The sequence below is a fragment of the Talpa europaea genome, assembly GCF_964194135.1.
Source record: "Talpa europaea genome assembly, chromosome: 7".
Classification (NCBI taxonomy): Eukaryota; Metazoa; Chordata; class Mammalia; order Eulipotyphla; family Talpidae; genus Talpa; species Talpa europaea.
In genome coordinates, this window is record NC_140074.1 from 76,480,987 (window position 1) to 76,499,178 (window position 18,192).

The window sequence follows — 18,192 nt, forward strand, 5'->3', positions numbered from 1 at the left end:
ATGAACATGGGTATACAAAGATCTGTCTGAGACTTTGCTTTCAATTCTTTTGAGCATTGCCCAGAAATGGAATTGCTAGATGATACGGTATTTCTATGTTTCACTATTTGAGAAATTACCATACCAGTTTTCCACAGTGACTGCCATGTTATATTCCTACCAGCAATATGTGGAGGTGTCAATTTCTCCACATTTTCATCAATATTTATTATTTTCTTAATAATCATCCTCGCAAGTGCAAAGAGGTATCTCATTTTGGTTTTGATTTGCATTTCCCTACTGATTAGCTCTATTGAACATCTTTTCATGTGATTTTTTGCCATTTGAATTTAAATATTTTGTCCATTCTTTAAAACTGGGTTCTGTGTTATTCTCTTTTGTTTGTTTGTAGCATTGTAGTTATATAGTCTGGATATTAATCCCTTATCATATGTATGATTTGCAAATAATTTCTTCTAATGTGTGCATTACCTTCCCACTTTGTGGATGGTGTCCTTTGATGGACAAACAGCAAAATTTTGATGAAGTCCAATTTATCTATTTTTCTTTTATTGCCATTGATTTTAGTGTCACATTTAAGAAATCATTGCCAAATCCAAAGTCATGAAGTTTCCCCCCTAATTTTCTTCTAAGAGTCTTATATTTTTAGCTCTTATGTTTATCTTTGATCCTCTTTGAACTATTTTTACATATAGTATAAGGGAAGGGGTCAGTTTCATTCATTTACATGTGGAGATATAATTTTCCCAGCACATTTGCTGAAAAGACTGTCCTTGCCCCACTGAAGGGTCTTGGCACCCTTGTTGAAAATCATATGGCCATATATGGAAAAGTTTCTTTCTGGGCTTGCTCTTCTATAAAATGTTTGCTTTCAAAGATAACTAATACTAATATTTTTGTTGAAGATACCAAGGTGGCGCATTCTACTCCAAAAGAGAAAGAAGTTGCTTTTGCAATCATTGTACTGAACTAGAAGTGTGAGAAAATGGGTTTCTTTATTTTTCTTCTCAAGAATATTTTTTACTTTTTATTTTTACATAATTATAGATTAACGGGAAATTGCAAAAAATAGCATGGAAGTCCATTGTACCCTTTACCCACTCTCCCCTAACAGTACATTTTTTCTATCCATAGTGCAGTATCAAAACCAAGTAATTGACACTAGTACAATCACAGATCTTATTCAGATTTCATCACTGTTAAATGCACTTGTGTATATATGTATACTTCTTTGCACTTTTATGTGTAGCCTTGTGTAACTGTTACAGAGCAACCCTGATATTAAACGGGTTCCTGGCTGTGGGTCCTCACCCGCGCGCTTTAAAGGGACTTATGAATACTCTACTACAGACACACACAAAAGGGTTAATAAAAGGTTTATTTACAAGAGGAAAGGAAATAAGGAAAATGTACAACTCAGGGAGAAAATAGGGAAATAAAGTCTTTAATGCGTCCTACCCGATCCGACGACCTGGAAACCCCAAAGTCACTCTCAGAGCTGACCGGACGCTGCTGCTGGCCAAGAGCCCAAAATGGAGAGAGCCCCCCCAAAGCCCACGTGTCTGCCTTTTGTATCCACCTGGCTGCTTAACCCCACCCTCAGGTCCCAGCCACCTTCCCTTTGGTGGTGATGGGATTTGGAGTTCCCAGTGTCTTTGGCTTTGACCTGGGGTGGGGGTGGAGTCCACAAAGCCTGTATGGAATTTGCTTTGGGACCGCCTTTTCCCCCTAACAATTCCCCCCTTTCACTTTTTGCCACCATTTCCATGGTGATGAAGATCAAATATATGGAGGTTGGGATGCAGTCTCAGATGAACGTTTTGTCAGGTTCCAGTGTGAAAGAAAACCAGTCTCTCCAGGTATTTGTCCATTGTGGAAAGCAAAAGTCCTCCACTCCAGGAAAAATAGTTAATCAGTTTAAGCCAAAAAAAAATCTGGAGGCGTTAGCCAAAACAAGTCAGCAGATATGTAAAAAATTTCAGGAAGAAAAAAAATCTTAGAATGGTTCAACTGATGTAAAAACACAAATTTTGTCAACCTTGATCCCAAACTTTTAACAGCAAAGCAAAAGTTTGCAAACTAAATCTACTTTTAAACCATTTTTCCTATTTTTGCATAAAATCACAGAGTAGAAATAACTAACAGCAATTTTTGCAGGCTTTGTTGAAATATTCCATACAGGATCAGAGCGAACCGGTGGCATCCAGTCGATGTATGCTTAAGGTATAAAGTTGGTCTCATCAGACTCCACCTGGGCTTTCCTCTTCGCGAGGGTACCAGGGCATTTTCGTTGGCTGGGTTGTCCAGTCCTGCCAATGGAGGCAAGCTTCCTCACCTTCTTTGGAGGTCTCTGGAACCCTACAAACAAGGCAAACAGGATAGAGCAACCCCGATATTAAACGGGTTCCTGGCTGTGGGTCCTCACCCGCGCGCTTTAAAGGGACTTATGAATACTCTACTACAGACACACACAAAAGGGTTAATAAAAGGTTTATTTACAAGAGGAAAGGAAATAAGGAAAATGTACAACTCAGGGAGAAAATAGGGAAATAAAGTCTTTAATGCGTCCTACCCGATCCGACGACCTGGAAACCCCAAAGTCACTCTCAGAGCTGACCGGACGCTGCTGCTGGCCAAGAGCCCAAAATGGAGAGAGCCCCCCCAAAGCCCACGTGTCTGCCTTTTGTATCCACCTGGCTGCTTAACCCCACCCTCAGGTCCCAGCCACCTTCCCTTTGGTGGTGATGGGATTTGGAGTTCCCAGTGTCTTTGGCTTTGACCTGGGGTGGGGGTGGAGTCCACAAAGCCTGTATGGAATTTGCTTTGGGACCGCCTTTTCCCCCTAACATAACCACACTATGATAGAGACACAGAACAGTTCTGCTACCATAAGGGTATTTTTTGTGCTTGTGGTAAAACCACTATTCTGTTCTTCTTATCTATGACTTTGTCATTTCAAAAATATTATATAAGTGGAATAGTTATAGGACAATGGGGGCACTAAAACCAGCCAAGGACAGTGGTAGAATAGTTTACCAGTCACTGAGTTCTAAACCCATGCATACAATTGCATGACCACTCAGGTTCAGGGAACAACAATAATGGGATTTATTTAACAAACAAGGGAAAACAAAGAGTCATTGAGGCCACAAGTGACTTAATCTACCCTAGACATTGTCCAGTGTTTTGAATTCCCAAACAAAAGGCATCCAAGATGGTGTCTTCCTGCCACTGATGGCCTGGAGCAAACAGAAGCCAGAGGTAGCAGGCAGGGAATCCAACACTCAATGACAGCAGAAAATACTGACAGTGTCAGTAACACTGAAAACAACAGCAGCAGCTGATGGACCTGACAAACAACCCACATTCACACAGCCCAGTGAGGTGCCCAGCTCCAGGCCCTGGCCTTCCCCTCAGGGTTGTAACAGCAGCAAATCAAAACTTGCCAATTTTTTTTTCCTTCGAGGTTGGCTGCTGTTAACTTTTTTAAGTCCTTTGGAGAACAGCAACAACAGTCTGGAAGATCAGTGTGTTGGAGGTTGGAAGGTTGACCCTGTGGGCTGCTTTCTGCACTCCTTTATATTCCTTATCAGAGTCCCCACACTTGCTGATTCTTCCTTGCCCCAGGCCTATCTCACCTGGTCCTATTCATCCTTGTCTGTGCTCCTGGCCCCATTTGGGGTGTAGAGCCTGAATCAGCCTTTGGCTCCCCTCTTGCCCTTCAGCCCCAGTTACAGAATCATACAGAATGAAACATTTGAGATTGTCTTTTTTCACTCACCAGAATTTCCTGAAGATCCATCTAATTGTTGCTTATATCAATAACGCTGTTTTTATTGCTGAATATTATTCCATGACATGGCTATTTCAGTGTGTTCAATCATTCATCCATTGTAGAAAACTTGTATTGTTTATACTTTTTGGTTATTACAAATAAAGCTAATATGAAGATACTTTTACATTCCTGTTTTTGTGTAGACATAAATTTGAATTTTATAGTGATAAGTGCTCAGGAGAGCATTGGCTGGAGCACATCTATGTATGTTTTTTATAAATAAACATTAGTTTTATAAGAAACTACTAAATAATTTTCCAGAATGGCTATCCTATTCCTACCAGTAATGTCTGAAAGAGGTCCTCTTTTTTTCTGCATTATCAACCAGTATTTGGTATGGTCACTATTTTTTGTTTTAGTTGTTCTAATAGGTGTAGTGATATCTTTCTCTGGTTTTTCAGGAATGGTTTTAGTTTATTACTTATCACTTCAGCTACTTTACATTATTGTCTTCTTCCTCTTAGTCCAAGTTTTAACAACAACAGTAATAAAAACTCTTTCCACATTTCCTTCCCTTTCCTCACTTCATTATCACGAAAGGAATGTAGGAAAGTGTCCACATTTCCTCTTGGATTATGTTCTCTTAAAGACGCCTCCGTTATTATCACTTTTCATTTGCTTCCACCATTGCCCGGTAGTCTGCAGGGAATGAAAGAAAGAAGCAGCTGGCCAGAGGGCTCAGAGGAGCAAAGCTGTTCTTTGTTCTTGTGTATATTCATTTTCTAGTCACAGTTCAAGTTGTTTTGCTTTCCACTGCTCTGGGAGAGAGGGAAATGCAAATGCCCTTGCTGTTGTTTAAGTCTCCTGGACAGTAAAAACAACGGCAGTCCAACTGCCTTTTCTTCAAACAATGTCAGATAACCCCTTTGAGAGTTCTTCAAAGATGATTTACACATTTCAAATAAGTTTGAAATTACAAGGAGTCCTGGGTGAGGTCCTCAATAAACATTGATTATGTGCCTACTGTGTGCCTGGGGTTCTATGTTGGAGATTTGCATTTTAATAAATCACTGCCCCACCCCCAGGTTTTCCTGATGTCAGAAGTTGAACTAGGTGAGATGCTCCTACAGAAAAAGGAACAAATGGCTGTTGGGAAGTGGAGGGATGGGGCAGCTCAAAGCCCTGGGAATTGGGGAACTTAGTTATCACCTCAAGCATGCTTGACTTGGAGGAGAATTTGGGATGCCTGCCAAATGTATAAATTCCTGAATCCCCCCCACCCAAGAACTAAATCAGAACCCTGGGAAGAACCCAGAAGCTGTGGTTTAAAATAAACTAACCATATGTGAAATGGACTAAATTCTATCTCCGAATTCGTATATTGAAGACTTCACCCCAATGTGATGGTCTTTGGAGATGTGCCCTTTGGGAGGTGATTAGTTTAACACGAGATCATGAGGGTGCAGCCCAGCCCTCAGCCTGGAATTACAGTCCTTGTAAGAAGAGACACTCAACTCTTACACACACAAATAAATGGCCACGTCCTCATGTCTTGTGGCCACAGTGAGAAGGCAGTCCTCCACAAGCCGAGAGAGTCCTCAGAAGAAGCCAAACCTGAGAATACCTTGTTCTTGAACTTGTAGCTTCTAGAACTGATAATGCAAGGAGGTAGCCTTCTTCAAGCCAGGAAGAGGGTCTCACCAGGAACTGAATTGGCCAACACCTTGATCTTTGACTTCCCAGGCTCCAGAAGCATGAGAAATAAATTCCTGTTGTTTAAGCCTTCCAGTGTATGGCATTCTGTTATGACAGCACAAACTGACTTATACAATCTGATTCTTATAATTATTTTGATTGAGAACTATTGACCCAATCCAACCCTCTCATTTGACAGGTGATGAAGGTGAAGTGCAATGAAGTTAAAAACCTTATCTGGTATCCCCAGACCTAATAAATGATTGAGTCACAACTAAGTGCAGCTTCCCTGACTTTTAAGCCATTGCCCATTCCACCAAATCAAGGATGACAAGTAGGTTACCTGCATGTAAACTGGTTGATTGCTGGTGGCCACCAAGTGGTCTGTGTCAGGAAGGATTCCAAGAACAAATCCAGGTTCAGCTGACATAGACACCATGACTGGCAGGGAGACAAACGAAGGGTGAGAAGCATCAGGGTGTTCATGGGAATCCTGGACTTAGAATCCAGCTTCCCAGGCTGAGTAAAGGCTCTTATCACTGTCGCCCATTGAAAGCAGTAGAAGTTGAAGGTGTGGGCCTTGTACCAGCAGCGTCAGCATCACCTGGAAGTAGATAGCACTATAGATGCTCAGGTCTTACCCAGACCTGCTAGATCAGAATCTCTGGGTAGAGAGTCCATGGATCTGTCCTGATGCTAATGCACATAAAGCTTGAGAAGTGCTATAGTAGAAAATAAGGAATAATATCAGGGGCTGTGGTGACTAAGAAAAGATGCTAATAAGGTGAAAAACACTCTGCAGATGTATACTAGTCTCCCTCTTCCTCTCAGGAGTCATATTTCCCAGGCTGGCTCTGTCAGTGGAGGCGCATCTGCACTCCCTAACCTTCCCTTTGGTCTCAATATTTGCCACGACGTCCTCACATCTACTTCTCTGGTTGCATGTGGAGCAAATGAAATCCCTCAGAGATTGTCAGGATGTTTCTTCCAGCCCTCATCTCTCATAACCAATGAAAAAATGCCAGGGCTGTATATTTTTAGTTCAAGACATCTATATTTGCCAGCTCTGAGCTGGCCTTCGAACCCTGTAGCCAGCATTGTGCAACTGCGACACTGCTTTCTTAAGAACCCTTGCATTTTCTATTAAGTCATGTGTTTGGAAGCGTGAATAAAGCAGAAACAGTAAGCATTTGATTGCTTACATTATTTTGATTCAAACATGACTCACAGTCCAGGACTAATTTATTTATATTTATATGGTACGTTTCTATTTCACGTCAGTATTTGCCAACCAGCCCCCTGTCTTCCAGCTGCTCTGCCTTCAGCCGACCCCCTTGCTACTCTTCTTCCCTGGTCTGCCTTTCCGGTGGGGTGGAAAATTTGTGAAAGATGTCCCATTCTTCAGCCTCCAGGCAAGAGACTCCTTTCTCTGCTAGGGTATTTCTCTGGCACCTCCCACTGCCTACCCACGGCCTCAGACCTGACAAGTAAGACCACCTACCACCCAACAAAGATGTGCATTTTCTATAAGCCTGTCAGTTCCTCCCTGTGGGTACACATCTAGCTAGGTGGTGTGGGCTAGGCTCCCACAAAGGGAGTACCCATTTTCCAGGAGCCATTGAACCTAGACATGAAGATTGTAGCAGGTTTTTGCTCACTGTCACCTAAGGAAGGGAAATCACCAACCCCCACATGATAATCAATATCCTCTTACAGGTCCCCTGAGCCAAGTTGTCCCCTTCCTATCCCTGCCCCCTTTGCAAAAACAGCTTGTTCTGCATATGGGATGGAAACCGTGTCCTGGCAAAACACAAAAAGTAAATATTTAAAGGGAAAAAAAGCACACACAAGGAAACAAAATGCCTTGCGTTTATGTTTCCATGGTCTGCCGCCAAGTACCTCCCAGCTTCTCCCGGCTCGTGTTCGGTATGCCATATGGTTTGAGACCAGTGGATTAAACCCCTCCACGGTTGTGAAAAACATCAGTCCATTTGGTCTGGCCTTTCTCTGCCTGCATTTGTTGTTCATTTGCAAGTTTCTCACATCCCTCGGCCGACTGCTGTCAGTGTGTTTACAGGTTTTAGATTTCTGATGGAATCTAAAACACCATGCCACACAAGAGCCTCTGCAGACTGTCTGGGGAGAAGGAGACTGCTCTGCAGCACTTAAAGGGACATTTGCAAACCGAGCCTGTGACACGTGTGACCCAAACAAAGTTCACATTTTGATATTTCAATAGAGAATATCCCCACCCAAATTCAGGCTCCCAAAGTAGTGATTCCCCATGTGATACTGTCCAACCAGCAGTTTGAAGGCCAGGTCCTTGCCCTGAGTGGGTAGAAAACTGGCCAGCACTGGAGGGGAAGGTGGAAACAGGAAGAACAATTGCAAAAAAAGATAGGCCAGCCAGAACTGAGCCTGGCCTGCTTCTTACTTGCAAAACTTGTTGAGGGTATTATCAGAAATTGTCATGATAAATGAAATAAAATATTTTATATGAATACAAGGTCTGACATTTCCTAAGCACAATTCTGGGGGCGGAAGCACAGGACCAATGTGATGACTGGGGGAAAAAAGCAGATACAGGGGAGCACTTTTCTTATTAAAGAAATTCAGATAAACAATTAGAACATGATCTGTGTCCAAATCAGACTTCCAAGCCTAGTACCCATAACCTTATCCTGCCATCCTTCATTTTTGCCTAGGGACATTTCTAGAGACAGAACCACATGGAGAAAATTCCATTCTCATTTCTCACTCAGTTGTATCCAGTTCACACTGGGATACTATTTGATCCATGTTCTATAACACATTTAGTTGGTTGTGGAGATTACTTAGCAGGATTCATAGGCGCCTTTTGACTTGGATACATGGGTGGGCTAAGAAGCCAACAGATGTGTGCTCATCTTTGAAGGCAAGGGAAGACATAATACAAATTCATCATATTTATTTTTTGCAGCTTCTAGCTTGGGTTCATAGAGAGGCTGTCACAATCCTGATTTGGAAGAATTCAAACCACACTTCTTTATTATAATAAATCATGCCTTGAAGTTGTATGATTATTGAAGTAGAGAGCTTTAGGGATCCCAGCAAATCATCTTTGTGGGACTACATCAAACAAAAAAAGCTTCTGCACAGCAGAAGTAACCATCATCAAAATAAAAAGGCATCCTACTGAATGGAAGAAGATATTTGTAAATCATACAGCTGGCAAAATGTTAATATACAGAATATATATAGAATGCACACAACTCAACAAAAACCAAAAAAAAAAAAAGACAAACAAATCAATTTAAAAATGAACAGATGATCTGAATAGATACTTCTCCAAGGAAGACATACAGGTGGCCACAGGCACATGGAAAGATGTTTTCACATTCACTTACTATTAGGGAAATGCAAATCACAACCACATTGACATATCACCTCACACCTGTGAGAATGGCTGATATCAAAATGACAATAAACCACAAGTGCTGGTGTGGAGAAAGGGAATAATGTTGCTGGTAATGTAAACTGATGAGTTACTATGGAAAACAATATGGAAAGCCTTCAAAAAATTAAGAATAGAAATAACATATGATCCAGCCAGAGATTACAAAGTGTTATCATAAATTTCTGATTGGAAATGCATGAAAATAGGTATTAATTTAAGCAGTCTTATGCTTATCATATTGTCTTCTTGTATAGTAGGGATACAGCAGAGTAGGTCTATGGACCAACTCTAGCCCATAGCCAGTTTTCCTAAATAATGTTTTACTAGAACCCAGTTCCCTCATTCATTTACATATTGTTTATGGCCTGTAGCCAATTTTGCACTACAATGGCAGAAATGAAGACTTGCAACACATATCCAGTGTGATTTTAGTTGTGTAGACACATACCCATATGTCAGGTGTTACAATTCTAAGACATTTGGGGCTTAGAGATATCACATTTCTTTAACTCAATCAAACCTCAAACTGGCTGAGCATCATGAGAAGGTCAATGTTGATCCACTTGGGTCTCCATTCTATGTCTTATATTAGACACTTAAGGGCCCTTGGCTATTGTGCTTCCGGTGAAAGGGGCAAGCATGCTCCTTATTACAGTTTGGCCACTGTCATCACTAGGTACCCTCAGCTAAAGGCACTGTTACCTCGGATGGCACCAGGAGCCTCTCAGACCTCTCCTCCCCACTGACCACTGAAATATCCCAGAAGATTCTTGCTGCCATTCCATAGCCATGGTTTAGTGACCACATCTAGCGGCATGCTGGTAGCACCTACTTGTGATCATGCCTGAGAACAAGACTTCCCTTCTCTCACCAAATCTTAGCGTAAAGTTCCTCCTAGCTATTTTTTTTTTTAAATAGAGGCATGTTTTATTTATTTATTTGTTTATTTGTTTGTTTTGTTTACACATGCACGGGGTACAGTCAGAAGCGCAGGAGGGTGAGAGAATTCACCAGAGCCAGAGCGGGGAGCAGAGCAGGCAGAAGGACCGAAGTACACTGCTGAGGGGAGCAGCGGGCGGCAGGAGAGGTCTGCGCACCATGTGGGACCCTCCTCCGGTGGCCGGGGAGCAGCCGGGGATCCAGCCAGGGATCGAACTGTCACCGCAGAGGCCGCGGGCAGCTTCGCAACCCAGCGCTCAACCGCTGCGCCACCGGGGAGGCCCCCTCCTAGCTTTTTATTCATAGGATGAACCTTCACCAGGGCCCTGGAGTAATATTTGAATAGCTATTAAATTTCAATTCCCCTGCCTCAGTAGGGAGACCTCATCTCAAGAGGAAGAAGGTAGAAAAAATGTGAGGTTAAGCAGCCAAGTGTACTGTCGTATTTCAGCATCAGCCACAGCAGACAACAAAACTCAACCTTCTACATGGATGCAGGAGAGATAGGTGTAGATTTTAGTAACCTGTCTGCCTGATGCATGATAAGAAGTTAGTAGCTGACCATCTTCTCCTCTTTCCCACAGAAAAATCTCCTGTACTTTCACCACCCCAGCCTCCAGAGATTCAGCTTAAGACACCATCATCATCACCTCTCAGGTTTCCTTACAGTGGCACTCTTTTTGAGATTCTGCTAAGTGAAACTACACTGTACTTACATTATTTCTACTTTGTATAGATTGTGCATTTATCTTGCCATTCCTGCTTTTACAATAATTTAGTGCTATTTTAGATTTCATGTATTATTGGTATGATTTGGTAGGTTGTTTTGTGTGTATGGGAATGCTCAAAATTTTTACTATATAAATTGATGGTAACTATTTCATTGTCTCATGACACTTGAGCTTATGAAAGTTTTCATAGGAGTACTTTACTTTTGAATACTTGGGAAGGCTGCATCTCTCGGATCACCAGAGTCCATTGTCTTGTATAAAAACTATAGAGATATTATCATATGGTTTTTATATTTCATTTTGTTGATGTGTTGGATAACGTTGATTAATTTTCTGATGTTAAACCATCCTTGTGTCCCTGGAATGAATCCTACTTGGTCGTGGTGAATTATCTTATGGATACATTGTTGGATTCTGATAGCTAAAATTTTATTGAGGATTTTTGCATCAGTGTTCATTAGGGAGATTGGCCTGTAGTTTTCCTTTTTTGTGTTGTCCTTATTCGGTTTTGGTATTAGTATAATGTTGGCTTCATAGAACGTGTTTGGTATTGTCCCTTCCTTCTCAATTTTTTGGAAGAGTTTGTGAAGGATAGGCACTAATTCGTCTCTGAATCTTTGGTAGAATTCATTTGTAAATCCATCAGGTCCTGGGCTTTTGTTTTTGGGAAGGTTTTTGATTACCATTTCAATTTCGCTGCTTGTAATTGGTCTGTTTAGGTGTTCTATTTCTTCTTTATCTAGCTTTGGGTGATTGTAGAGTTGTAGGAATTTGTCCATCTCCTCTAGATTGTTGAACTTGTTTCCATATAACTGTTCATAGTAGTTACTGATTATTCTTTTGATTTCTGCTGTGTCCGTTGTGCTTTCTCCTCTTTCATTTATGATCCTGTTTATTTGTGCTTTCTCCCTTTTTTCCTTTGTGAGCCTGGCTAGGGGTTTGTCTATTTTATTGATTTTTTCAAAGAACCAGCTCTTGGTTTCATTGATCTTTTGGATTGTTTTTTTAGTTTCAATTTCATTTATTTCTGCTTTGGTTTTTATTATTTCTTTTCTTCTACTGGTTTTGGGGTTTTTTTGTTGTTCTTTTTCTAGATCTCTGAGCTTCAAGATTAGGTTGTTTCTTTGAGTTCTTTCTTGTTTTTTGATGTGAGCTTCTATTGCTATATATTTTCCTCTTATTACTGCTTTTGCTGCATCCCATACATTTAGGATATTAGTGTCCTCCTTGTCATTCAATTCAAAGAATTTTTTAATTTCTTCTTTGATCTCCTCATTAGTCCAGTGGTCTTCCAGTAGTTTGGTTTTTAATCTCCATGAGGTAGAATAGTTCCTTGCCTTCTTTTTATGGTTTATTTCTACTTTGATGCCTTCATGGTCAGAAAAAAATGGTTGGTATGATTTCAATCTTGGTGTATCTGTTGATGTTTGCCTTGTGCCCCAGTATGTGATCAATCCTGGAGAATGATCCATGTGCGCTTGAGAAAAATGTGTACTCCGTTTTTTTTGGGTTTAGTGTTCTATAGATGTCTGTTAAGCCCAAATGCTCTAGGTCCTTATTTAGAGCTTTAGTTTCTTTACTTATTTTTTGTCTTGTTGATCTATCCATTGTTGATAGTGGTGTGTTGAAGTCTCCCACTACGTATGTGTTTTCTCTGATGTCTGTTTTCAGAGAGGACAACAGTTGTCTGATATATTTTGGTGCTCCTTCGTTTGGTGAGTATATGTTAATGAGTGTTATTTCTTCTTGAAGTATTGTCCCCTTGATCATAATGTAGTGACCACTGGGGTCTCTTTTTATTTTTTTGAGTTTGAAGTCTGTTTTATCTGATATAAGTATAGCTGTTCCTGCTTTCTTTTTTGGTCCATTTGCTTGTAGGATTGTTTTCCATCCTTTAACTTTAAGCCTATTTTTATATTTTGTAGCTAAATGTGTTTCCTGGAGACAGCAAAAGGTTGGGTTTTGTTTCTTAATCCAGGCTGCAACTCTGTGTCTTTTTATTGAAGAGTTTAGTCCATTTACATTTAGAGTTAATATTGATATGTTAGCATCTGTATTTGCCATTGTGTTTGTCTTTCCTTTGATTTTACTTATTTATTCTTTTAATTACATTTTCTTTTTTTTTTTTTTTTTTTTTTTGGTCTTCTTTCGTTGTTACTCGTCCCTCTGAGGTTCTGGCTTTAGGATTCATTGTAGTACTTTTTGGAGTGGGGGTTTAGTCGTAATGAAATTCCGGAAGCTTTTGACAAAGTGCAACACCCATTCATGATAAAAGCCCTTGAAATTCTTGGGATACAAGGAACATACCTCAACATCATAAAGGCCATCTATGACAAGCCAACAGCCAGTATCATCCTCAATGGTGAAAAGCTGAAAGCAATTCCATTAAGATCTGGAACAAGACAAGGATGTCCACTCTCACCACTGCTTTTCAATATAATACTGGAAGTCCTAGCCAGAGCAATAAGACAAGAGAAAGACATCCAAGGAATCCAAATAGGAAAAGAAGAAGTCAAACTATCACTATTTGCAGATGATATGATAATATACATAGAGAACCTCAAAAACTCCACAGAAAAACTAATTCAACTTATCAATCAATTCAGTAAAGTGGCAGGATACAAAATCAACACGCAAAAGTCAGTAGCCTTCCTATACACAAACAATAAATCTGAAGGAGAAGAAATAAAAAAAAACATCCCTTTTATTATCGAAACAAAAAAAAATCAAATATTTGGGAATAAATCTAACAAAAGAGGTAAAGGACCTATACAAAGAAAATTATGAAACACTGTTAAAAGAAATAGAAGAAGACACAAAGAAATGGAAAGACATCCCCTGCTCATGGATTGGAAGAATAAACATTATTAAAATGGCCATCCTACCAAAAGCAATATACAGATTCAATACTATTCCAATCAAAATTTCAATGTCATTCTTCAAAGAAATAGAACAATTATTGATGAAATTCATATGGAATCACCAAAAACCCCGAATAGTCAAAGCTCTCCTGAAAAAAAAAGAAGGAAATGGAGGCATCACACTCCCAGACTTCAAACTATACTACAAAGCCATAATCATCAAAACTGCATGGTATTGGAACAAGAACAGACATACAGACCAATGGAATCAAATAGAAAATCCAGAAATAAACCCACATATTTATGGTCAACTAATCTTTGACAAAGGAGCAAAGACTATGCATTGGAGCAAAGAAAGTTTGTTCAATAAATGGTGCTGGGAAAACTGGGTTGCTACATTCAAAAGAATGAAGCTTGACCACTAGCTCACACCATACACAAAAATCAACTCAAAATGGATTAAAGAACTAGACATAAGACCTTAAACCATAAAATAATTGGAAGGAAATATAGGCAAAACACTACGTGATTTGCATATCAAAGATATCTTTACAGACACATCACCCAAAGCAGTGATAGTGAAGGCAAAGATCAACAGCTGGGACTACATCAAATTAAAGAGCTTCTGCACAGCAAAAGAGACAATAACAAAAACAAAGAGAAACCCCACCAACTGGGAGAACATTTTTGCACCCAACACTAATGATAAAGGACTGATCACAAAAATCTGCAAAGAGCTGATGAGACTCAACAACAACAAAGAAAATAACCCAGTCAAAAAATGGGCAGAAGAGCTAAAAAGAAACTTCTCTGAAGAGGAAATGCAAATGGCCAACAGGCATATGAAAAAATGTTCAACATCACTTGTAATCAGGAAAATGCAAATCAAATCTACCATGAGATACCATCTTACACCAGTGAGAATGGCACATATTAAAAAAACTAGCAACAACAAATGTTGGCGAGGGTGTGGAGAAAAAGGAACTCTCCTGCACTGTTGGTGGGAATGCAAACTGGTCCAACCACTATGGAGAGCTGTGTGGAGATTTCTGGACCTACTAAACATAGAGCTTCCATATGATCCAGCAATTCCACTCCTAGGTATTTACCCAAAGGACACAGAAACATCAATTCCAAAGAGCACCTGCACGCCTATGTTTATAGCAGCACTATTTACAATAGCTAAGCTTTGGAAACAGCCCAAATGCCCAAAAATAGATGACTGGATCAAGAAGATGTGGTACATATATACCATGGAATATTACTCAGCATTCAAAAAAGATAAACACATGCAATTTGCAGCAACATGGATGGCGCTGGAAGGGATCATGCTCAGCGAAATAAGCCAAAAAGAAAAAGAAAAATACCGGATGGTCTCACTCATAGCAGGAATCTAGAAAACTTAAATAAGGGATCAGGAAAAAGAATAACTATAAGAAAGTGAAAATCAAAATCAACAAAAAACTATGAACCAGAGACACTTTTTGGGGGGTGGGGGCCGGGAGGGGAGGGATTGGGGTCAGAATGGGGCATGTGCAGTTGTATGGGGGAATATAAAAATAAAATTTATTATTTAATAAAAAAAAAGAAAAAAAGAAATAAATCTCTTTTTTACTCCTCTCCCCAAAATCATAAGCCAAATTAAGAAGCCAGAGAGCCAACTTCTTAAAAAGAAATTGTGAAAATATGCAAGACCAAGGGGAGAGTATGAAAAAAAATAAATAAATAAAAACTATAGAGATAGTTAGCATTTCTCACTTCAGCAACTTACTCTGTGTCTTACTTCACCTCTAACTTCACTTATCTGTGATAAAGGAATAATAAAACTTACTTTGTGGGTCATTGTAGGGATTAAATACATATAAGATTCTGATCACACTTCCTAGCACAAAGAAGTCAATACATGATATCTATTATTAAAATTGTCTCAAAAAGAGGAAGGAGGTACTTCTACTTTTTCTTGATACCTCTGTAAGAACAAAGCAAAATTATTTAAAAGGTAGTTTTTTTATTTGAGATAGTTCTTTTTTTTTTTTTCTTTTTATAGAGGCATGTTTTATTTATTTATTTGTTTGTTCGTTTGTTTTTGTTTATACATGCACTGGGTACAGTCAGAAGTGCGGGAGGGTGAGAGAATTCACCAGAGCCAGAGCGGGGAGCAGAGCAGGCAGAAGGACCGAAGTACACCGCTGAGGGGAGCAGCGGGCGGCAGGAGAGGTCTGCGCGCCATGTGGGACCCTCCTCTGGTGGCCGGGGAGCAGCCGGGAATCGAACCGGCGCTGCAGAGGCTGCGGGCAGCTTCGCAACCCAGCGCTCAACCGCTGCGCCACCGGGGAGGCCCTATTTGAGATAGTTCTTTAACACTGCTTTGCAGTCTACCACTATTTAATGAATATATTGTAGATATATTTTCATACCCTTAAAAATTTTAGCATATTATTTTAATATATTTATGTATTATAGGTTATATGAACACATATATTTATATATACATACATAATATTTATATATACATATATAATAATTTCCACTAAATGTAGTGGAACATTTAAATTCAATCTTGAATTTTCCCCTAAATCTACAATTCAGCTTTGGCTCAGCCTTTAGAAGATCATGGAGCAGAAAGCTATGATCAACATCATTTCTGGAATTCCCAAACTTGAGTTCAACCAATACTGTAAGAATCCATAAATTCTCATCATATCTAATCAGTAGAACAAAAATAGTAGTATGAGAAAGGCAAGAGATGTCATTGGAGTTGCTTATTAATATATGATTATGAGGGCCTCCCCTGGTGGCGCAACAGTTGAGCACTGGGCTGTAAAGCTGTCCACAGCCTCTGCAGTGACGGTTCGATCCCTGGCTACCGGGGAGGGTCCCACATGGCGGGACAGACCTCTCCTGCTGCGCCCGCTGCTCCCCTCAACAATGTATTCGTCAGACTGCCTGTTAAGTTTCCCCGCTCTGGCTCTGGTGAATTCTCTCACCCTCCTGTGCTTCTAACTATACCCAGTGCTTGTATAAATAAATAAATAAATCTTAATATATATATATATATATGATTATGCATGGTAAGATCTAGGTAAGCATTCTAGATACAGTCTATCAATTTGTTGACATATAAATTAACAATTAGCAATTGAAGGGTTGATTATTGGTATAAATAACATTTATTGTGAAAATTATTTATTTCACATGTAAAAAATTAACTTTCTAATGACTAAGTAAGAAAATAAATAGATGGGTAATACAAATATTGAAAGCATGTTAGTTAGGTAACTTTAGGAAGAATAGTGTCCCTTTGCAGAGACAATGCTCATTTATAAAATTTCAAAGAAAAATAGTAACCATTTTATTATACTATATTTCTAATATGTAGAAAATAATTTAGCATGAAACCATTGTTAATATTAACCAAAACAAACTTTAAGAGCTATATTTAATTTGTGGTTACTTAATTGCACAAAGGCCAGTAGGCTTTCAAGGAAAAATTCTATTTAGGAATTCCTATTTGTGAGGATGACTTTAAGGCATACGTATCTCATCCTTATCACTCCAAAACTTCTTAGGTGAAGGTAGAAAATAAATCCAAACTCATGAACAAGAATTACCTGATAAATAAATATAGAGCAAGATATAATAGAGAATAAAGTGTTAAAGATAGACGAGCACCCAAAACATGCATTTTCCCTAATCAAATTTCAAAACAATAAACCATACATGAATTCTTAAAAAAAAAAAATTCCTTATGCTTGCCAAAATGTTGTCCTATTGAAAACTATTTTCAGTAGATGAAAAGAAAAGACTTCTGTGACTTACTCAAGTGATTAGGTACAAAGTTCCTTTCAGAAAATATATTATTACAAAGTTGTTTTCCTTGAATTATATTCTGCTGTGTGACCAAAGTTAAATGTTGTTATTAAATGGACTGTTTCTGTACTTTTTGCATTTGTCTGACAGCATGGCAGATTGATGAAGAGTCAAATATGTTTTATCTGTATTTTGGTGCCAAGAGGTTCTGGTTCTTCCCAGAAGAGTGAATCTGATTGAAGAAATGTTTATAAAATGAAAATTGCATCAAGAAAAGTGTTGGGCAATTGTGTCTGGACATGGAACACACATAGTAAAGACTAAGTAATTTAAGAATCGCCAACATCCCACTGTTGGTTGTTCTAATGCCTGAGTTGCACATTGAGAAAGCTATTGTGGAACATAATTGCTGCCTGTAATCACCAGTGAGTGGGCCCCTTTCATCATCCAAAGATAAACTACATGACATGGAAGAGATTTTGGAATGGCCTTATCATGTAATTTTACAAAATGTTCCAATAAACTGCAATAGCAACTATCACATTTGAACATTGAAAATCTGTTTGAACAACAAAAAGACCTAACAATTGTACACTGAGGAAAAAATAAGCTAAGTTAGCACAAACACTAACAACCACAGCTGCTTCCAGAGAAAGTAGCTCTTTTTATGGAACTGCTGAAGAAATGAGGGCTTTAAGAATGCAAGTATTTCATTCCTGACCTATTTTTGAAGTGCTCCTGTGTCCCCCCACTAGGGCAAGCCTACAAAGGAAGTTGGGAGCAGGTAGAAATATCATCTTAAAAGCCAATTATATTGTTATATTGCCGGGTAACAGGGTAGTCCCCAGGGAAAGGGGAGATTCCATGTTCCCTGCCCAACCAAAGGGAGGCTACAGATAAGCAAGGAGGAGGAAAAGCTGAAGAAGAGACTGAAGAAGGAGGAGA